Consider the following 23,904-nt stretch of genomic DNA (forward strand, 5'->3'; position numbering starts at 1 on the left):
TAATTGTGTATTGTTGTGTTAATGGTCAAGTTTAAAATTGTGTTTACTGATACAATTTATCAACAATAAAATATTTATCATTTGTTTGTGCAATGCATTCATACCATACTGTGTTCACTTCACATTAAGGTTCACATTCACAGGTTATTAATGTTTTTAACGCATTAATTATTGGTTCACATGTGATCACTGTAGGCTATGGAAGCCCGTTTCCGCCACAGTTGAGTAAAAAAATATGATTCTTTAAGTCAAAATAATGAGAAACTTTCTCGAAATAATGACTTAACATCTCGAAATAATGAGAAACTTTCTCAAAATTGTAGCGTCTGTGGTCTCTTACAATGAGGATCAAAGAGGAACCCTATGTTGATTGTAAAAAGGGGGGGATAGCTTTTAGCCGCATGTAAATTAAGAGCCACGCCACAGAGTCTGGGGGAAGTGACAACTTCGGCAGTTTTACGACCCCGTCCAATAACACAGGCCCTGATCGGGTCACACGACTCGAACCCTGTTTCCCCCCCCTTTTCATTCCCCAGACCGAAAGGCGCCAAGGCTCCTGTCAATACACAAGGACTCACACACACACACATTCCTTATGAAGCTTTAATTAAGACTATTCTAGACTGTATACGAGGTAGCTTGGTGTGTATATGCATGCTCCTTGACTCAGGCCTACTCAGTCATGGCATAGAAACAATGTAAGCTCATTTTAAATGCTTGTATTCCTGTGTAAAATTGTATCTCTGTTTTAATATCTCCCAGCCATAAGGTGTTTGATACCTAAATATTCCTATTTCTTTGACTTACTCAATGATGCACAAAATGGGATTGTGAAATGTATCATTAATATGTTTAGCCGACTTGGGAGTAAAACCATACAAAATCAACACCCCTTTACGACACCTCAGGAACATGCAAAATAGGCCATAAAATGAGACAAAGAGAACTTTTCCCGCTACAGAATTCACCCTCTGGATTGGATGAATTAGCCAGAAGGGGGCGTGGATTAATTCTCTTAAAAGACCAGTGGAGACCACAATCTCCTCTCTTGACTCCCCTCTTGACTCCCTTCTTGACTTCCCTCTTCTCTTCTGGAAACTCCTCTTCAAGAAACTCCGTTTCTACAATCCGGTCTTCAACAATCCTTTGTTCCTCGTTCCATCAACTTACTAGCCACGGGCTACTTCAGGAGGTAGACCCGAAACGCCGCTAAAGGAAAACTACGTCACCTCCCGACCTCGGAGAGAACTACCTGAGACGCAGATATATATACACACACACACAAGCGAGAAGCCAAAACGAAACCAAAAGAAATGCAAGTATTCTTCTTCTTATAAAATTTAAACTGCTGTAAAGAAGGTGTGTATTGTCCCGTTGGGACAAGCTCCGTGAAGGTCGTAGTGGTTGAACTGAAGGAAGTTGTGTTTTTACCTCTAAATGCTTGTCTCATCTCTCTCTCTCATCTCTCTCTCTCCCCCATCTCTCTCTTTTATCTCTCTCTAATCTCAGTCTATTCATTATTCTCTTTTATGTATTCTTTCGTTAATATCTACATGTCTACTTTCTTGATGCATATTTAGTGTGTACTCTCTGTGTGAATCGTAGTGTTATTTTTAGTCTGTGTTTATTAAACCTCCAGAAAGACATTTAATGAGTTGGGTCTGTTGTTCTCCCACATACACAAAGTCAATGAAACTTGCGATCTAAGTTACCTAACTGCTTATGCTACTATGTTAGTAAAGTAAACTGTATGACCATTTGAAATATTGAACTTGTCCTGATCAGTAAAGTTAATGTTTCTTATGCGCTCGTAAAGCAGTGATCCCTTATGGAGAATTGAGTTGAAAAGTCTATAACTAATTTGGTGGACGAACTTAGTAGGATAATTTCAAGCAATTTCATAAAGGGTTACTTGTATTTAATTAAACAATTTTCCCTATCGGGAAATTTTTAATACGTAATGAATGACGGGCAAATTATATTCATAAATTCATGAATATTGAATATTGAACCCCTTTTGAGTTAATTATTCCCCGAGACATTAAACTCATAAACTCGTTGTTGTTACAAAATATTGACTTAAAATCTCGAAATAATGAGAAACTTTCTCAAAATATTGACTTAACATCTCGAAATAATCAGAACATTTCTTATATATCGAAATAACGAGAAACTAAGTAAATATTTCGAGAACGTTTCTCATTTCGAGATGTTTTCTTGAAATATTGACTTAGTTTCTCATTATTTCGAGATGCTAAGTCAATATTTCGAGAAAGTTTCTCATTATTTCAAGATGTTTTCTCGAAATATTGACTTAGCATCTCGAAATAATGAGAAACTAAGTCAATATTTAGAGAAAATGTATCATTATTTAGAGATGTTAAGTCATTATTTCAAGAAAGTTTCTCATTATTTTGACTCAACTGTTTGTCTCATTTTTTACTCAACTGTGGCGGAAATGGGCTTCCATAGTAAGGAAGCCAACCAGTTGAAGTGAAATAGGAAACGACATGCTGTACAAACAGTTGCGAAATCCAAAAAGGGTGTTTTATCGGAAGGTGTAAAAATATTTACTGTGCAGGAGAAAACAAATAAATAAAAACTGTACAAAAAAACCCAAAAAAAACAGCAACAATGTGCTAATTTGGCAAAACCAAACGGCCCAAGTTTTTGTAATCCCAATGTTGTTCATCACAGGCTCAGCACCAAATACTTAATACTTAAAAACTAGGCTATTTATTTTCAAACTTAAACATTGTGTTTTAATCTGGACTACAACATGCCCTAATGATTAGAATTTTTTGGATTACTTGTCCAAAAGACATACGACTTCATTAGTTAACATGTTAATTCATTATTACCAAACTGACAATGTAAAATACTTATAAAGAATTAATTATTCTAAGTAATGTTAATTTCTTAGTTACTGTTTAATAACAAAATAACTTTTTCAATGGACCTTAAATAAAACTAACAATGATCAGTATTTCTTAACTAACATTACCAAAAACATTATACTTTCTGTACCAAATGTAGCTATTGCTCAATCTTAGTTAATGCATTAAATAATGAGACCTTAAATTAATTTGTTACCTGTTGTTCTTTATAGCCTAATTCTTTTGCACTTTAATCTGTTTAATCTGTTTGAAAATTGTACTTTTACAGCTATGGAAAAAATCAAGAAACCACTTAACATTGATTTATCTTATTTTTTTCCAGAGCTATATATATTATTGGTGCATTGTATTATTGTATTTAAACATTCAGTTATTTTTGTTATTACAAAAATAGTTCTTAAAGCTGTTATGCTATGACAACACTTTTTTGCAACTTATTTCAATATTGTGATAATACCGTATACCGTGATAAAAGCTTCGCAATTAATCGCAACATTACAAATTGATATCGGCACATGCCTACATAGCAGAAACAAATTTTAGACTGAACAAAACAAAAACTCCATAACACCTTCATAATGTGTACACAGATGTTAATATTGCCGGCAATGCATAGTACAAGTGAAATTTTTGAATGTTTGCAAGTCCACATTTTGATAGTCTACAGGTTAACCTGTGACAGTCACTTTAAATTAAGGTTCACTTTCACAGGTTATTAATGTTTGTAACTCATTAATAAATGGTTCACAGGTTAAGGTTGCCACTTAAGGTTTACAAATCCACTTAAGGTTTACAAATAATTAATATGGGAATTAAAATATCCATTACTTACATTTCATTCAGTTATTGTGTAGCAGGTTTTTTTCTCTCCTCAAAATAAAGTTATGATTTTTTTTCATAAACAATAAATCTGTTTTTATACACTGCTGTGGATAGGCATCATGAGCCTTTTGTGGAATATCATGGTTAAGACTGTAACTGTTGATAAGGAACACAAAAAGGCAGATAATAATTATGTATTATCATGAGATAATAATTATGTAATATTAGATCATATTAAAAATTGGCAGTCATATTTGAGATATTTTATTAGAGATATTATATTAGAGATATTATAATATAGAGATATTAATGAGAAAACCACATTTTACAATTAAACAACACTTTTGGTCTTTATAGTCTCACTATTAAAGTATATGTTTGCTGCATCATTAAATAAATCAATCTGGTTCTTAATTAAATATGTGTGAATAAATACATTTATTAAGCATTTATAACATGTGAGTTAAAAAGGGCTCACTATTTGGCAGACATTGCGTTAAAGTCACCCTTTTTATGCATGCAGTTATAACTACTTCTCAATGATTTGTAATGCATTTGTAAATGAGTTATTAGTCATTAACAAACACCTTCACAAAGGGAACCTGTAAAGTGTTTCCGGTTAGGTAAACATAAAACTCAATAAAACCCCTATGACTGTTTTTTGTGGTTCAGGGTCACATATAACTCAGGGACCTGTAATGATCTTCTACCAGTATGGGATAATGTTGCATTTTACTTTCATTGACACTTGTAAGTTTAGATAAGGCCATTCTGTAGAATAATTGTGTTTTGTTAAACCTGACACTCTTTATTCGATAATACAGTGCTCTTGAATGAATTGCACTTTTATATGTAGATTTTCAAAAGGAACATTTTCACTCAATATGTGCTGCATGGATAATTTTACACTAACAAGCAGAGGGCCTTATAACTCTTGAGCATAGCAGATAGTTGGAGAACAATTTCAAAGTAATGAATTCTTTCTTGAAAGAATAAGTAAAGGGGCAAAATAATGGAGATTTTCCTTTCAATTCAGTCCACTGACACTGCATGCTGGCGAATAAAATGAGATGACCTACTTTCTATTAACAGCTCAAGAAAAAAAACCCATAGCGGTTGAGCTTTTGTGCATGTAGACAAATGCATTGTCAAATGTTATCATTAAAATGGTTATGATAAAACTGATACTTATCCAAAAGTATAATACTTTTTATTATTATTTATTTATTTTTGTTGTTGTTATTGAATTTAATAGATTAGCAAAAAAAAGATTCAATATTTCGTTATTGAAATAAAGCATAAAGCCTCTGTTGAACATTAAAGCTCAAGATGTTTTATTCTACAACCTTAAATACATAAGTAATACCCCAATTGTGATTAAGGGCCCAATCATACACCCGGCAACATACACAGTTATCATTTTAACCATCACGTTGTTTAAATAGCGAATGCATTCACGTCCATCTGTTACACCGACGGTCGAACAGATGGACATGCATGCTTTCGGTATTTAAACAATGTGGTGCTGAATGTGAAAATGATAACTGTGTATGATATTCCGGGTGTATGATACCGGCTGTATGATAGGGCCTTTAATCACAATTGAGGTATTACTTATGTATTGGTCTGTTGTTATTTAAAGGATGTGTAAGTAATATGCGCATATAGGTGGTGCACAACACGTATAAACTCTGCTTATTACACACACAGGGGCAAGCAGCAGCACATACACATTTTTAAATATAAAAAATAAATTCAAATAAAAGGATTACTCTCTGGAGAAGTATTCAGTCTTGCCACTCCCAAATATCACCATGTAGATAGCGAATCCTCCATGGTGCAAGCACAACTGGCTTTTAAAGGGAATTGGAGATGAGACTCATGAGACCCATGACTCATTACTAGACTAGGTACAACCCATTTGGACCACTGACAATTTTTTTCCATTGTTAAAGTGGATTTGGACACACCTTATGTGCACCTGCATCATGCGCTTCTAACCATGAAATCAGATTGTTAAAATAGGGCCCTAGATGTCATCACACTAACATGAAAACTGCTACTAACTAGTTTCATACACTAATTTCCTAACCCTAACCAAACCTAACTATAAATCAAACTTTTAGAGATTTTTTTCCCCAAACATGTATTTACCAATTTACCAATTACTTATTGCTTACTCACTCTGCTGAGGAAGTTTGTGTAAGTCAAATCTGTGCATCATGATTCATTAAATTGGTGATGATTTGAGAAATTCACTTTTCCTTGAGCCTTTGATATATGAAAGGTCATGGTAATATAAGAATATCCTGTAAGTTTCGGAACTGAAAACTTCCTTGTTAGTAAAATAAAAGCTTTTATAGACACCAGCCCTAGAAAACGAGGCTCTCAAATCAATGACGTAATAAAAGGGGGAAACAGTGCCTCACAGATAGATGTGTACCCCTGCTTCTGCAGCCCTGCTCACCAACTAGTGCAGCTAAACGAGCAATAAACATTCCAAAGATAGCAAGATAATCTTCTGTAAATAAGACTCTGGTCGACACTGGATTTGCAGACATTAAAACACAATGCTGTGCAATGGTGCAACATGCTTATGTGAGTAAAACTTTTTTTTAATGTGATTTTGCATTGTTACAGATCATATTATGTGTGTGTCTAACAGAACATTAGCAAGCTGTCACCAGCTGGATAATCCCTTATTTGTTGATTCATTGCGATTTGGGATCAGAACAGTTCAGATCAGATCGGATATGCAATGTTATTGGCCAGGGGGCTCGCAAGCACAACGTCCCAGGGTTGTGTGTTTTTCAGACGGGCTACCAAAGCGTAAGCACGTCGACAGGCCAGTGAATTCTTAATAGTGAAATAACATTCATTTCTTGATCTGTTGTTCACTCTCTTGACTCGATATGGATGTGTCCGCGCATGTGTGTGGGTTTCACTCTTTTATCCACCAATCAGCTGTTGGGCCAAGTAATAAAAAAATCAATCAATCCCGGGTGGATGAGAGATAAAACATTGTATTTGTTTAATAAATACGTTTTGAGAGCCCTGTCAGATAATTATTCCTGTTGCCACTTTCAAAACAATCCCTCCTGTTGAACTGACAAGGGAGTTGAAGCTCATTATGCAAATCTTCTCCAATCCTAGCCATGGGCGTTTACTTCCATGTCTACAGTGCCCATCAAAACCGAGCATTCTGGAGAGAGCCTCAAAACCAGAGTAGAAAATATCCTAATACTTATTAGTTATGATGTTTTTTCAAGTAAAAATATATTATGAACTTTATTTTATTGTGAGTCTAGAAAAGATCCAGCATGGTTTTAATCATGAAAGCTGAAACCTTATTTTAAAACCGATTTTACATTAACTATTTTCCCGCCAAACACGGAAATTTCCTTTATTTATGAGAAAACGCTTCCAGGCCAATAACGGAATTTTGTGTTTACTGTCGGACGATAGGGGGGCGCTATGGTGCATCTTCTGAATGAGAGTACTAAATCTCCTGATCAAAACACACGCGAGTAAGACGCAGTGAAACGAGCGATCGCATGTAATCATATGCATTAAAAATTATGTGATCATTGTCAATAAACAGCATATGAATCAAAACTGCCTAATGTTACTGAATGAAATGGTGACACAGGACTGTGCAAGAATTAGGAGTGTTGATGGACTCGATCTACTCCATCTGTGTTTGATCATTGCTCTGAATCTTCTGTCTTTCACAAATACGTGATTTTCTCAGCTTTTTGTTCAAAATGTAGCTTTTTTTTATGAAACCTACCCATATTCAAGTGTTGATAAAAAAGGAATGCAGGAAGCTAGAATACAAAATAAAAAAAAAATGTTTTTGTTTAAAAGAATAGGGTCAGGTCTTTTTTAAAATATATTTCATGCTCAGATATTCATTAAACAAAATATTATATGGGCTATTAAAGGGGGGGTGAAATTATGTTTCATGCATACTGAGCTTATTACACTGTTAAAGACTTGAATTCCCATCCTAAACAGACAAAGTGTCAAAAACTAAGTTGGACGTTTGATGGAGTATTTCTGTGTCAAAAATACTCCTTCCGGTTTCTCACATGTTTCGGAGAGTTTTTTCCGAGTATGGGTCCGCTTGATGTCGACAGAGCAGAATGTCCCTGTATGCGTCCCTGTATGCGCCTGGAGGCGTATTGTGTGGGCGGAGCTAAAGAATGACGATTGCGAACAAAGCAGTGACGTCCTCAAGCGTGGAGAAACCCATGGCTATCTCAGCTAATACAGATAATGATCTAGAATCAAATCTGAGGCAGAAATAAATTGAACAGGAGAAACAGCAACATCAGGACGTCCGTCTCTGTGGTATGTACTGTATTTAGTGGCCTGTCAACATTTGTGTGTCTTTTCTCGTAGTTTATGAGGACATGATTCGGTTTATGGACTATTTTATGCGGCGACTAGACCTTAGCAGTAGCAAGCAAAAAAGTCTTTAACAGTGTAAAAAGCTCAGTATGCATGAAACAGCATTTAACCCCCCCTTTAGACTTTTCGGAGATATGAAGGATGCAATACTACTCTATAGGTACTCAAGATTGAAATGAGATTGACTGAAAGTGAGTGTTTCACCCCCCCTTTAAATTCTCGTGAAAATTGTCAAAAACCCTGGTTTTGGCTGGCAACTTTTTTTTTTAAACGCTGGCGGGGAAAGAGTTAAGCACTTTGACCTCCTGTTAGATTTTCTCCCAAAGACATCAAGAATCAGCCCATGAATCTCAACAATGGTGACATGCTTTCATGCCGCAATGCATGCTGGGAGCCATGGATGAGTTTTGAATGATGCACCCAGAATGCATTGTTAACTTGTTCCAACTTGTAGGCTTGTTAACCTGCAATTACAAATTGAATTTACAATGAATACTATGTTGGTCCAACAATTGTTGAACCAACTTCTTTTCACTGGTTAAGCCAACTTTTTTGCATTTAATTGTCCAGTTAACTAAAACATAATCATTAGCCTAACTTTTTGTGAGTTGGATTTTTTACAGTGCTGAATAAAGTCGTATTTTTTGTTATTTTTGGACCAAAATGTATTGTCGACGCTTCAAAAGAGTCTAACTAACCAAATGATGTCACAAATGGACTACTTTGATGATGTTTTCATTACCTTCTGGACGTGGACAGCAGGTGGGCATACACTTACATTCAAAGGACAAAAAGCCCTCGGACTAAATCTAAAATATCTTAAACTGTGTTCCGAGGATGAACAGAGGTATTTCGGGTGTGAAACGACATTGGGGTGAGTCATTAATTAAAGAAATTCAATTTTTGGTTGAACTAACCCTTTAATGACTCACCCTAATGTCGTTCCTCACCCGTAAGACCTCCGTTCATCTTCAGAACACAGTTTAAGATATTTTATATTTTAGGTCCAGAGCATATGCAGTCTATGCACACTTTACTGTCCATGTTCAGAAAGCTAATAAAAACATCATGAAAGTAGTCCATATGTGACATCAGTTAGTTAATTAGAATCTCTTGAAGCATCGAAAATACATTTTGGTCAAAAAATATCAAAAACTAAGACTTTATTCAGCATTGTCTTCTCTTCCGTATTCCTCAAATAAAGATTCAAGCAGTTATGAATCAGTGACATTCGGATCGCCAATGTCACGTGATTTCAGCAGTTTGGCAGTTTGACACTGGCGATCCGAATCATTGATCATGTAAGTTTTATGCATACCCCTTCAAGTAAAGTGTTACCACTAACTCTATATTGTGAATAATATTGATACATATGGTATCATCACATTTTTGTATCATGATATAAAGATTACACCCCAAGTACAAATCACAAACTTTTGTTTGTCAAAGAGTTTATTTTCTGCAATAATCCAAAAGCCAATGGAAAAATCCTTTTAGGATTTTGTTGAAGGAGCCAGGGTGGATGCTAACAAATTGGCCTTCTGCAATCACTGTACGGTAGGTAGTAAACAAGTTTAAAATCATTCATTGCACAGCTAATGTTTGACTGGTTATCAGTTCAACTAAATGTTACCCTCTATATTAAGCACTAGAGGACACATTTTTGTATGTGACTTAATAAAAAAGGCTTCTAATTAACCAAACTAATATGCATTCTTGTTCTATTGCTCAGAGTCTCTCTTGATGAAACATCTGCCTAAGTGATCTTATTTAAAGAAATAGATTACATGTACTACTGAAGTCGGAGTATGTTGTGCTGACTGATATTGCCTGTGTTAAAAGCCCTATAAGAAATGCAAACCTTAAAGACTTTTAAAATGCTAACGGTCATTATATTGATCTTTGAAAGCCTTTTATATTATACTGCAAGAGACGAAAGTGGCCTTCATGTACAATGCAGAGACAATTTACAAGGAAAAAAAGGACACAAAAGCTTTTGTGTCCTCACTGTTAAGCCAATCCTTTAAATCTATATTGTGATGGAGCGAGAGCTGATACGACATGAGGTCTGTCTTTTATTTTGTCGGCCACTTGTTGGATTTATTTCAATACCTGTTGGTTGACATATTTGGCTGAAAAAAATCTCAAAAATAAGTAATGGAACTCATTAGGGTTATATTCTACCATCTCTTATATTTCCATACTACCATTTTACTACCTTTTACAGTTAAAATCACAATATTTTTTATGGTGTTTTGTTTTCTTCCAGCTGCGCTCCATTTTTCTGGCTGCTGTTTTAAGGGCCAGAGTGTGCTCCTTGTACCAGGGCATTGGACTATTTTCTTTAATCTTCTTTAAGTGCAGAAACTGTGTCTAAAGTGCTGAAGAAGAGATTCAATAGTTGACCAATGGGGGTTTCGCCTAGAAGCCAATCATCTTCGAGATCTAGAAAACGCCCAATGGTGGTGCCAATGCCATGGTCATGCGGAATTTACATAGCGTAATTCCTCCCCACCAAGTGTGTATATAAGAAAGTATGCTTGCATGGTCGCATTATGTTTCTGCTTAAGAGCCAAGAGCATCTCTTTACTCCTGCAAGCCTGAATGCTGATTTTCTCTCTTCAGTCTTCGAGATGAGCGGTTCTCCAGAGTGTTGGTGTGATTGCGCATTCCAGCAATCTCAAATTGCCTGCCTGCTGATCTGTGCAGTGATCTGCAACTGCTGTGTGTGTTTTTCCTGGGCGCTTCGGCACTCTGCAGAGCTTACCTCTCACAAAAAGAGCTTGCGCGTGGCACATCTTTTACAAGACGGTTCGTCTGCGCACTTCCGGATGCGATCGATCTTCATCGCTGTCTTGGGGCACATTTATTGTTTAATGTGTTTGGGCTTTAGCACATTCGGGCAGTGTTTGTGGATGTGCCATGTTCCAACTCGCTATGTTTTGGTTGAGACTCAATGATCCCTGTAAAGAGAGAGAGTCCCCTCTGCCACACCCCAATCTACTGTCTCCAAAATCTACTTTGGCTGGGGGCCAGGGTGACCTGAGGGAGGTGCTGTGGTATTAAGAACACTGACAATCATTCATCAGGCCACACCCCCTCGCACACCGCTACCCGTGAGTGTTTGGACTGAAGCGATAGGACCGTCTGTTGATGCCCCGTTCATTTCGTTCACACTCCAGATAGCAGGAAGATGTCGATTGCCGCATCCCAAGGTGGGCGAAAGCCTTTTGGGGATGACGATTCGGCTGTGCTCCGCCTTCGGGTGTGCTAGAACTGCCCGGATCCGACCTAAAGTTGACAGCCATGTTATCTTGGGCAGCCATGGTACCTCCAACCTGTCACGAGCATTTGCGGTCGGGCGATTGGTTGTGGTGGTGGCACCTGACAGCTGTTGGGCCTGCCTCTTCATTCCCGAGATACATGAGGAGCTCACGTGGCCCTGGAAGTCCTTGTGTCTTCCCGTGACCATTTAGTGGCCTCCTTTGCCTTCGATGGGGCCATGGCCTAAGGGTACACTGGGGTCCCTCCCTCTGATGCACACTGCCGTCCACTGAGGCTATCCTAAGTACCCTCCCTAAGCCTGTGGGCTCATCTACTTTGGTGGCGAAGTCCTGCAGAGCTACGGGGTAAGCCACCGCCCCTTTGAACATGCACGCGGGTAGAGCCGATCGAGGGCTCTTCAACAAACTGCGTGCCGTCACCGCCCCCGCCCTCCGGCGATGAAGGGGACCACACAATCCCTGGGTCGGGGCGATGTCCACAGCTATGGTCGGGGAAAGACACCTGGCCTTACCTGGTTGATATGGGTGGGCTGAGTGAGCCTGCCTCCTCAACTTGCACATATGCCAGGCTGGCCTGTTCTCCAGCGGCTCCTGTCACTCTCCTGTCAGGTGTCATGTGCCCTCCCACTATGATCTGTTGCCTCCCACGACACTTCACACTGCACCCTGTTCTATTCCCTGACCGAGGGCACGCTCTGCACGGATGCCCTAAGCACAGCTGGCCGCGGGTCCTACACGAATATGCGCTTCACCCAGTGAGCCTTCTCTCAGGTTCTGTGCAAGGTCAGAGAAGACAAGGAGCAGGTCATATTGGTCGCCTCATTCTTGCACGGCAGACCTGGTTCTCAGAACTCCTACTTCTTGCGACAGCCCTCCCTGGCCAATTCCTCTGAGACAGGACCTCCTCTCTCAGAGACAGGGCACCCTTTGGCACCTGCGTCCCGATCTTTGGAACCTCGACATGTGGCTCCTAGATGGGACGTGGCAGGTTTGAGTACTCTACCACTTTTTAAGCTCTTCTTATGAAGAGAGCACTCCTGACAGCATAGGACTCCATCAAGAGGGTAGGGAAACTGCAGGCATTTTCAGTTGACGAAGCATGCGTGGGATTTCAGGCTGGGCAATTCTCACATGATCCTGAGACCCTGGCCTGGATATGTGCCCAAGGTTCCCACCACACCGTTCAGAGACCAGGTGGTGAACCTACAAGCGCTACCCTTGGAGGAGGCAGACCCAGCCTTGGCACTGCTCTGTCCAGTACACGCTCTCCACCCTTATGTAGACCGGACACAGTGTTTCCATGGTATCTGCAGGTTTCACCAAGTCAAATTTAAGACTTTTTAAGAACATTATGAATTAAATTTAAGACCTATATCGCGCAATAAAAAAAAACATACAAAGAAAACGCAGAATCACTAAATTACTTGCAAAGCAAATTTAATTATTTAAATTCAACAAAGTATTACTAAACTTGCACTTATTCATAGATCAATCCCACCAGGATTATATATACACGTTAGATTTGATTTTTTTTATTTTCTTTTTCAGATCAAAATTATTTTTTATTTTATTTTGTGGTGGTCACTTCCATAAATTTGTGAATGTTTAATTTTTTTTTTAATAATTAGGATGCCACATTAACCATATTATGTTAGATTCACAATAGTCACACATGGCAATAAAACAAACAAAACGCATGAATCTTGTTTGGTATTACAAAAAAATGGGCTAGTCCAGTGGTGTGCTATCTAGCTTTAATAACATGATATCTTATGACCAAAATCTTAAAAGTAAACCAGAGCAATATGCTCTTTAATATAAGTAAAACGTTATTAAGTAGGCTATTTAAGCAAATGGTCAGTAATAAAACATAACTTATAAACAAATGACAATAGGACAAAAAAAATACAACATAAAGATACATATACAAACAGTGCTCTACGTATAAGTGCCATTTTCCCCGTTTGTGTTGTTGTTGTTTGTGTAACATTTACACACAGACAAGAGCTATATTAGTTTGCTTTCACTTTGAGAACTTACTAATGCACAGATCCAGTACTTACTGACACGTCCCAAACTTTTTTACTTAAGTCAGGTAATGGACATAATGCATAGTAATGTGTGTATTCGTTCAAGTGTTATGAGCCTAGAAATAGACACATTCGGTACACTCGCACGATCGCTAACAGGCAGCAAACACACGCCGTCTGACATCGGAGTTCGTGGTTTACATCACTTTTATTAACTCTTTTTAGTGCTATCGGGTATATCATACTTTTATTTGGTCATTATGTAAGATGGTGAGAAAGATTCACCTTCGCTTTCACGATTGCAGATCTGGAAGAACTGTCAGCTGAAGAATAAAATTTGTTTTATGCGTCTGTGGGGTACGATCAGAAAGAGACTCGTCCCAATAACATGAAAGCTGATTGGCTGCAATATAAGATGCAGGTTGGCCTCATTTGTAGTTGTTGTACAGCGAAGAATAGTTGGACTAGCAAAAGAAACAACTACAACACACCGGAATAAAACAAACATACGCGCGTTGCAGGAGCTTCCCTATCTCGAGGGAACTTCGAGCTGCGTCGAAACGCTAGGGGGACGCCTCTGCGTGCCATGTCATGAAGCACTTGTGTAATCAGTCCAATAGCGGGACGATACGTCACGGGCGGGTGACGTCATCGACCAGGAAGCTATAAAGCATGCCCGGACCAAACAGTCACTAGCTTCTGTGTCTTCACAAGCGCTCTGTGTGAATTGTATGTCCATTTATTGTGTGTGTGTTCAAAAAAAAAAAAAAAGAAAGAAATATAGGTGTTGTGTTCCTCCCTGCCCACGTTACATCTCGGGTGGGGATACACACGTCCTAATGTGTGATGTGTTTGGGGCTCGAGCATGCCCAGTCAGCTCTCGAGGGGGTCGGCTGCGAGCATTGCGAGAGACTCCCAATGCGCATATTAAGATCACGCCGGGCACTCTTCGAGGAGAGTGCTTTGGCTCGCGGTCCTCAGGGCTCGGGTCCCGCTGTTGCCGAGGCGCAGCGAAGGCTCGCGTCCTGGGGATCGCAGTTGGATCTAGTGGCGGGGTTAGAGACGGGTGATCCCCTATCTCTGCCTTTACCTGCTGGATCTCATGCCTCAGTTAGCGAGTTGGAAGCACGCTCTGCGGTTTTCTTCCGCTCGCGCTGAGGCACAAACGCAACAGCACTCCAAGGAACTGGATGTTGTTAGCGCTGATGATGATCTGCCAAAAGAAAACGACACACACACACTCATAAAAAGAGGTGCTATTGGTGTAACTCGCGCTGTGTCCAGGTTAAGTTTAGACTGGCCGGCCGAGTGTCAAGAAGTTCGCCAATAAATAAATAAATATGTAAATAAAATAAGAAAGAGAAAGAACAATATAATGGCGAGCAGACAGCATGTTTGAGATTACGAGGGGCTGAATCTAGTGGCTCGGATCTCGCGTTTGCCGAGGCAGCGTGTAGATCACGGGTCTATAGATTCTATGACTCGATCGCGGGTCTCGCGCTTGCCGAGGCAGCGTGTAGATTACGGGGTTGAGTTTAGTGGCTCAGATCGCGTGTTTGCCGAGGCATCGCGTAGATTATGGGTCTACATCTATCATTCAGAAAGGGCGACGATGTCTCGCGGGGAAGAGACGCTTGCGAGCTATCTCTCCCCCGAGTCCACATCGTCACACAGCCCCACAGCTGCCCACAACAAGCCGGTAAAAAAAAAAAAAAAAAAAGTCGGCTTTGTGGGTAGGGCATATTCGGCAGCAGATCAGGCGGCCGCCGGTTTGTATACGGCGGTTGCCCTGCAAGCATATAAAACAAGCAGACCTGCTGGGGGATATTGATATTGAGATGTGAAATATAAATATATATATATATATATATATATATATATATATATATATATATATATATATATATATATATATATAATAACTAAATAAATAAATCAAAATGTCCCTCTGGGGCTGTCGGGCGGGGCAGCCTCAGCCGAGTACATCCTTTCTCAAACCTACACCGAGCAAAACAAAGAGAGAGCGTGGCCGCTCGGGGCCCCCCCCCCCCGCAGAGAGATCGGGGGTCCGGGCGACGCGCTCAGCCGGGACCTTCCCGTGGTAGGGCGGATCTGAGGGCCGTCCTTACTGCTAGGAAGGCCTCGGCTAAGAAGTCCTGACGTCAGAGGCGCAGGACTTCCGATGGCAGTCCCCTCCGGGAGAGTGCGGCTCGCCGAGGCGCCCGCTCGTTCCCGGTGCCATCGGGGGAGGCCGGTCTGCCAACCCTGCCACCGTTGGTGCTTCAGGGCGCGGCGGTCCCCGGCGAACATATATCTCCTTGTCCGCCCGGAAACGTAGCGGCTTGGGGATGTTTGCGCCCTCTCGTGAGGGCCCCGGGGCGGTCAGTTCGGTTGCTACCTGCCGGTTATCCGTTACAGGACACCGGGCTGACCACCCAGGAAAATCCAGAGACCAGCCTCGAGAGGCTGGTTCCCTTAGTAGATTTTCTGGCAGCGTGGAAACTTCTGCCGAATATCTCAGAATGGGTCCTGCTCACATTATAAAAAGGGTTCGGGTCACACCCACCCGTGTTCAGCAGGGTTACTCCTACGGTAGTAACCCCCGAGCAGCCTCTGGTCATGGAACGAAAGGTACAGACTCTTCTGCGAAAAGAGGCTATACATGGGTCCCTCCCCTCTGCAGAGAGTCGGGCTTTTACAGCCGGTACTTCATAGTTCCAAAGAAGGATGGAGGGTTAAGGCCTATTTTTAGATCTGCATCAGCTAAACAAAATGCTCACGATAAAACAGATTGTGTGTCACGTCAGGTCCGAGGACTGGTGTGTCACAATAGACCTAAAAAATGTATACTTCCACATCTCCATCCTTCCGCAGCACAGACAGGTCTTCAGGTTTGCTTTCGGGGGCGAAGCTTACCAGTATTGAGTGCTGCCATTCGGCCTAGCTTAATCACCCCACACTTTCACCAAGTGCGTGAATGCAGCTCTGGCTCAGGTGCGACTCCAGGGCATTCGCGTGCTCAACTATATCGACGATTGGAACTGGTGTTAGCATAGTCGAAACAGTGGGTGTTCAGCATCGAGATGCTGTTCTCGCCCATATGAGAGTGTTGGGGCTAAGGTTGAACGGAAAGAAATGTGTGCTGGCACCTATAAGCTGCAGAGCACTACTTTTCTGGCGGTAGTCTGGGACACGAAAATAATGTCGGCTCGGCTATCCCCTCCCAGGATAAAAACGATCCTGGATACCGTGAACCAGATAAAGCTAGGTCAGTCACTCACTGTGAAACACTTTCAGAGAGTGTTAGGGCTGATGACAGCAGCGTCCAACGGGGTACCTTTTGGCCTGCGGTACATGAGACCCTTACAGTGGTGGCTCAGGACCAAGGGGTTCTCCCTGAGGGGAAACCCTTTTTCGCTTGATCAAGGTCACGCGGCGCTGCCTACGTGCCTTAGTGAAGTGAAAAGATCCTTGGTTCCTGTCCCAAGGGCCAGTTCTGGGGGCTCCTTGTCGTCGCGTAACGCTAACGACGGATGCCTCCCTAACTGGCTGGGGAGCGGTCATGAGTGGCCCCTCGGCCCAAGGTCTGAACGGCCGTCAGCTCTCCTGGCACATAAACCAGCTGGAGCTGATGGCTGTGTTTCAATCATATAAAATCAAACACTTCTTCTCAGACCTGCGGGGCCGCCATGTGTTACTTCGGTCAGACAACACTTCGGTGGTCTCGTATATAAATCACCAGGGAGGGTTGAGATCGCGTCGGGTGTGGAAGCTGACGCATCATATGCTAACATGGGCCCAAGGCAAGATGCTCTCGCTCAGGGCGATGTACATCCCGGGGGTCCTGAATGTAGCGGCAGACTCCCTGTCGAGGCAGGGAGTGATGCCGGGAGAATGGAGACTCCACCCGAGGTGGTGGAGGAGCTGTGGATCCGCTTTGGGCGAGCCCAGGTGGATCTGTTTGCGTCTCGAGAGACGACACACTGTCCAGCATATTTCTCCCTCACGCATCCAGCCCTGCTGGGGCTGGACACAATGGTACAGACGTGGCCGAGGCTGCGTTTGTACGCCTTCCCCCCTCTGGCATTGCTCCCAGGAGTGCTGGAGAGCGTCCGCCGGGACGGGGTTCAGCTTTTATTGGTAGCCCCGCTCTGGCCGGGCCAAGTATGGCTCGCCGATATTATGTCTCTCCTAGAAGGTCCTCCCTGGGAAATCCCAGTCAGGAGAGATCTTCTTTCGCGGGCCGCGCCCGGAACTGTGGAAACGGTGGGCTTGGCCCCTGAGGGGGCCCAGTTCATAAACACGGGTCTATCTACTGAGGTGATAGAGACCATGTTGTACTCCAGAGCACCATCCACAAGGAGACTTTACGCACTCAAATGGAGAGTTTTTGTCGCCTGGTGTACGCACCAGGCTTTGGACCCTGTTAACTGCCCGTTCGGTTCAGTTCTTGAGTTCCTACAAGAAAAATTCTCCGCAGGGTTATCTCCGTCAACACTGAAAGTATATGTGTCGGCGATATCTGCTTATCATATTCCATTAGATAATGCATCATTGGGGAAACACCCTTGGGTCATGCGTTTCCTTCGTGGTACTTTGAGGCACAGACCTGCGGCACGCTTGAGGGTGCCTACTTAGGCAGTGGCACCCTCTTGTCTGGAGTTTGCACCAGGAATGGTAAAAGCATTTCTCTTCCCGAGGGAAGGATATGCTCCCAAGGTCCCGACTAATGTGCCGGGACCAGTAATGCTGCAGGCTTTCTGTCCGCCTCCGTTCACTAGTCAAGACCAAGAGAAGCTAAATCTGCTATGTCCGGTCAGGGCCCTAGATGCATATGTCCACAGGGCTGCCCTGTGGCGAAACTCAGAACAGTTGTTTGTGTGTTTTTGGGTCCCCGAGCAAGGGAAAACCGGCTTCAAAGCAGATGCTTAGCAAGTGGATAGTCGAGGCTATTTCGCTCGCTTATGAGTCGGCCGGACATCCTTCACCAATGAGGGTCCACGCCCACTCCACTAGGAGTATGGCTGCCTCTATGGCTCTTATTTCGGGAGTTTCATTGTCAGAGGTATGTGATGCGGCTGGGTGGTCCTCTCCGCATACATTTGTGAGGTTTTACAATCTAGATGTAGCCTCTACACCGGGGTCCCGGGTGTTTCTGGGTTGATTCACACATACAGACATTTGGGACTCTGGCGGCGTGGGTATTGAGGTCCCCTAGCGTTTCGACGCAGCTCGAAGTTCCCTCGAGATAGGGAACGTCTCAGGTTACGTATGTAACCATGGTTCCCTGAGAGGGAACGAGACGCTGCGTCGAGATGCCATACTCCCGGCATGCCTGTGATCGATTTGCTTGACTTTTCCAGAAGCTAGTGACTGTTTGGTCCGGGCATGCTTTATAGCTTCCTGGTCGATGACGTCACCCGCCCGTGACGTATCGTCCCGCTATTGGACTGATTACACAAGTGCTTCATGACATGGCACGCAGAGGAGTCCTCCTAGCGTTTCGACGCAGCGTCTCGTTCCCTAAGACGTAACCTGAGACGATTTCAATGAGCATTAGAGGTAGCGATACATGGACGTAGGAAAATTAATACCTGCTTAACATTATTTAAGACCTAGAACTCCATGCTTCCAGGAATATAAGACTTTTTAAGGCCTTATATTTTGATTTTGAAATTTAAGACTTTTTAAGACCCTGCGGGGACCCTGGTTTCAGGACCTCAGATCAGCTCTTGTATATTATGGTGGGAAGCTGGAAGAGAAGGCTCTCTCAAAGCAAAGGTTGCTTCACTGGATAGGCTTGTTTTGGTTTACCAAATTCTGGGGCATCCATGCCCCCTTGGAGTTAGGTTTCACTCCATCCGGAGTGTAGCCTCCTCTTGGGCTGGGAGTGACTGAACGAAAGGGAACGTCTCGTTTACCTATGTAACCCTCGTTCCCTGAGGAGGGAACGGAGACGTAACGTCTGCTGTACTGCTGGCGCGACTCGGAGTTCAGTCTCGGCTCCTCAGCAGGTAAACATAATGCGATCATGCCAGCATACTTCCTTATATACCCATGTGGTGGGGTGGATTTACGCTATGCAAATTCCACATGCCGATGGCATTGGCACCACCATTGGCCATTTTCTAGATCTCAAAGATGATTGGCTTCTAGGCGAAATCCCCATCCGTCAGTCATTGATGTTACTTCTCTGTTCCCTCCCTCAGGGAGGAGATGTTTCTGTTGCAACATTAAGTTCCTCTAGGCTATCTGGGATGCTGAGAAGATTAAACTGATGTGGAAGATTATTTACAAAGCAATCTTTAGTCACAGCAGTAATAGTCCTGCCATATTTGAAGTGAGGGGATGGCTTTGCAGCCATAGCTAAATTAAGTATACATGATACTAGGCAATATCGCTCTGCTGCAGAATTTCAATGGTATCAACATTTATTCCAGTGATAGTATTAGTGTCACAGACACGCCAGGCTCCTACGTCACAGACACACAGCACACGCATTCACCAGAGTACTAATCATGCACACCTGCAACCCATCATCACCACAATCACCAGGAGCACAAAAGGCACACGCACGCACTCATTCACTGTCCGGTCTCGTTGAAAAAAGGTACTTACCTCTTCTGCTTACATTAAGGACTCCCTCGATGTTACTTAACCGTCTCCAGTGTTTTCTACCCAGTCTCCAGCGATCTCCAGGTTCCAGATCGTTCCTCTCCTGCGAATCCTCCTACGTTCTCCAAGTGCACCCTGAGAATCACAGACCAGAAGATCACCAGCAAATCTACACTCCGTCAAGTTATTATCTCTACTGGTTGCTCAATAAACTTGATAACTCACCATCTTGTCTCCGTAGAATCTGTACCGTAACAATTAGGTCTAAAGTTTGATTTACAGCAATGAGTGGGTCCTGACGTGTTGCCTTACTCCAAATAGAGTTTATTATGTCTCGGAATGCCAATCCCAATTCGTATTTTTCATTGTCTACATGGATATTAAAAATACTGATTTATAAATAAATTAATGAAGATTTAAAAAAACATTTTTGTATTTACTAATTATTGGAATATACACAGTCTCTATGTGATAATATCTAGGTGGAAGAGTCTCTATGTATTAGGTATCTGACCTGTGTGATGTGGGACAGTCAGCAGGTGGTCAGTTAAACTAGTCTATCTGCCGATGTGAATAATAATCTTAGATAATTTATGACTGTCAGCAACTGGCTTGACATCAGGATGCACACAGAGGTCATTAGAACGCAGCCCGTCCTCCGCAATGGCAATGGCCATAGTTCGCTCCCAACCCGTGAAAAGTTCATCAGAATTTGATTGGCTGATGACACATACATCATTCAAAGTTATTATCAAATGGAAAATGGCATCGGACGGCTAGCTATACTACTAGTGCTGGTCTACGGAGCTGTGATGCGTTTAGATGATGACGTATGGAAAATACAGCTCAGCCTCACAAAAAATATCCACATTCTTTCTGGAAATATAATTGTAACATACTGAAATAGACACTAATTGATTCTAGACATGTTCAGACACATTAATTTAATTTAATTATTAAAAAAAAATGCATATTGACAGGGCCAGCAGAGAAGGCCCTGTCAGGCCACCACTAAGACATGATCTCAGTGATACACTGTAAAATAAATACTGTACCAGAAGTCTTAACAGCTATATGCAAATATTATCAAACTTGTACTTGTACCCCCCCCCCCCAAGTTAATAGTTTAGTACACATAATATGCGTAATATACACATAATAATTTATAAAATAGAGTCTAGAGTTCAACCTCTCTTTATATAACTCTGTACACACTGTTATTCAACATTACTGACAAGCCTGACCTGTGATTGGCCTGACCAGAGTTTGTTTTTTACAGCTCAGAACTTTATTGAGAGTTGCTAGTTGCAAGATTAGATTTGCTGCCGCTAGGGTGCGTCTAGATTTTTAGGCTACAAAAATGTTACTGTACATCTTGACTGTTCTGTGGCCATGCAGCCCCATATGCAAGAAACTGCGATGCACTGTGTATTCTGTATTCTCCCCACGTGCATCAATGAGCCTTGACTTGGCTTCTCATGAAATTTCATGAACTTCTGATTAAACCCCACCCACTTCCAGTTTTACAGATAAAAATCATTTTGAGATTGTTACAAATACAGATATTGGCTTCGCTGCAAATCCCAATTAATGATATGTTGTCTAAAGCACCCCATAAGATCAGCACCACTGCAAGATACATTTTCTAGTTTTAACATTACTCTGTCCTTATGTGAGCTTTTTAGTTTTCCTCAGGTTTAAGGTATGTTAGTCTGCATCTTTTTTTTCCCCATTTCTGTATCTGCAAGTATAAATGTGGAATGGTTCCGGTCATGTCCTGAATGCTGGTATTTTATTGCATAAAATGCTATACCGTTGCTCCACGGTGCAAAATTCCTCCACAGCTACAAATTATGTCAGTCTGTTTCCTGACTAAGTTATGCCTACAGCAGAAAACATTTTATGTGACATTGTGTTGTATTAAAGTATTTTAGAGCAATTATTTACACCAGTCTGAGCGCAAAAGTCCTGTGTTATTCCGTTACCTTGCAGAAACAGTCCTTTTTTTTTCTTCAGCGGCAAGCGAATCATATCAAGTCAAAGCCTCTTCACAGCTCAGCATCGCTCAACACTCGGCAAGGTGAACTTGGATGATTCTTTCATCTGTGCATTCAACGGACCGAATAGAAGTGCACATACAAAAGAGGTTTTAGCCATTCACAGCAGCGCAGCGGCAAGGACGCTATTGTTTGTGAGTTCAAAATAAAAGTGCATTTTAGGTCACTGAGGGGTATGTTAAAGGAAGCCTCGTTTTCACTCAGCCTTTTTGCTCAGCGTTATCTGATAAGTAATTCAGCTAAGTCAAACCAGAGCTCACATCAGGGCAGCGTATTGAATGATGTGCTGAAGACAAAGGTCATGAACGCTAGCATTTTTTTTAACAAAACAGAAACCAGAAGGTAATAATAATAATAATACATTTTATTTATAATGCGCTTTTCTTAAACCCAAAGCGCTACAGTAAAATCGCAATAATACAACAATAAATAAAATACAAAAACGATAAAATAACAATAGCAGTACAACAAATGATTAGAAAAAAAAACAGTCTTAATCAAATGCTTTAATCAACTTTTTAAAATGACCCAATGTTGGTGCATTTCTGATGGGCAGAGGAAGCACATTCCATAGCCTGGGGGCTTTATATGAAAATGCTCTTTCCCCCATGGTCTTAAGCTTGCATAAAGGCTGGTGAAGTGAGAGAGAGTTAGCAGAGCAAAGAGCGCGTGATGGAGTATAAGGACTGATGAGGTCACAAAGATACTTAGGTGCAGTCCCATGAAGTGCCTTGTATGTTAAAATAAGACAATGCTGAATAAAGTCGTATTTTTTGTTATTTTTGGACCAAAATGTATTTTTGATGCTTTAAAAGAGTCTAACTAACCAACTGATGTCACATATGGACTACTTTGATGATGTTTTCATTACCTTCTGGACATGGACAGCAAGTGGGCATACACTTACATTCAAAGGACAGAAAGGCCTTGCACTAAATCTAAAATATTTTAAACTGTGTTCCGAGGATGAACAGAGGTCTTACGGGTGTGGAACGACATTAGGGTCATTAATGAAAGAAATTTCATTTTTGGGTGAACTAACCCTTTAAGTGCGCGCATTTAGACGAGAGAGGTATGTATCAACTCGTTTTAGTTAAGGGAATAACATAGTTTTATATGAAAAAGCGGTGAAATATCCCTTTAAGAGTTTAAAATTCAAGATATATAGGCTCAAATATATACTAAAATATATTTTTAAATGTATAAAAATATTATGTGACTTCAATTACAACCACATCTAATGTGAAACCACAAGTGTGGCCAATTCATTTCAAATCTGAGGATGAAATCTCTAAAATCATGCATTTTATGAAGCATATTGTAAGACTATGTCATGTGAGTGTTTAGCAAAGGGTAAGAGAAGATGCTAATCATTATGTTATTGGCCTGTAAAACACACACTTCCAGTCTACTAACTAGTCTTTCAACTGCTCAATTCACAGTCTATTGTCTTCAATCAATAAATGTTTCACACGTCTGTCATGAATGACTAAATCCTCATTATTCTTTTATAGTAATTATTTTATTTATATTGAAGCATAATAAACTTATTCAGGCATTCTGGAATTGCCATCAATCCCAAATCCATTCCAATTTACATTAAAACATACTATCTGAAGTATTTTGGCAACCAGACAACGAAAAAAAGCATGCTGTTTGTACCTTACGTGAAATAAAATATAGCTCCTGCCGTGACATAACACAAAATAAAAGATTAAAATTACATTTGAACTCCAAACTCCCGATCGCAACATACTCTGGGATTCAGAGATGTTCAATAATGTTA

The sequence above is a fragment of the Pseudorasbora parva genome, chromosome 11, assembly GCF_024679245.1.
Source record: "Pseudorasbora parva isolate DD20220531a chromosome 11, ASM2467924v1, whole genome shotgun sequence".
Lineage (NCBI taxonomy): Eukaryota > Metazoa > Chordata > Actinopteri > Cypriniformes > Gobionidae > Pseudorasbora > Pseudorasbora parva.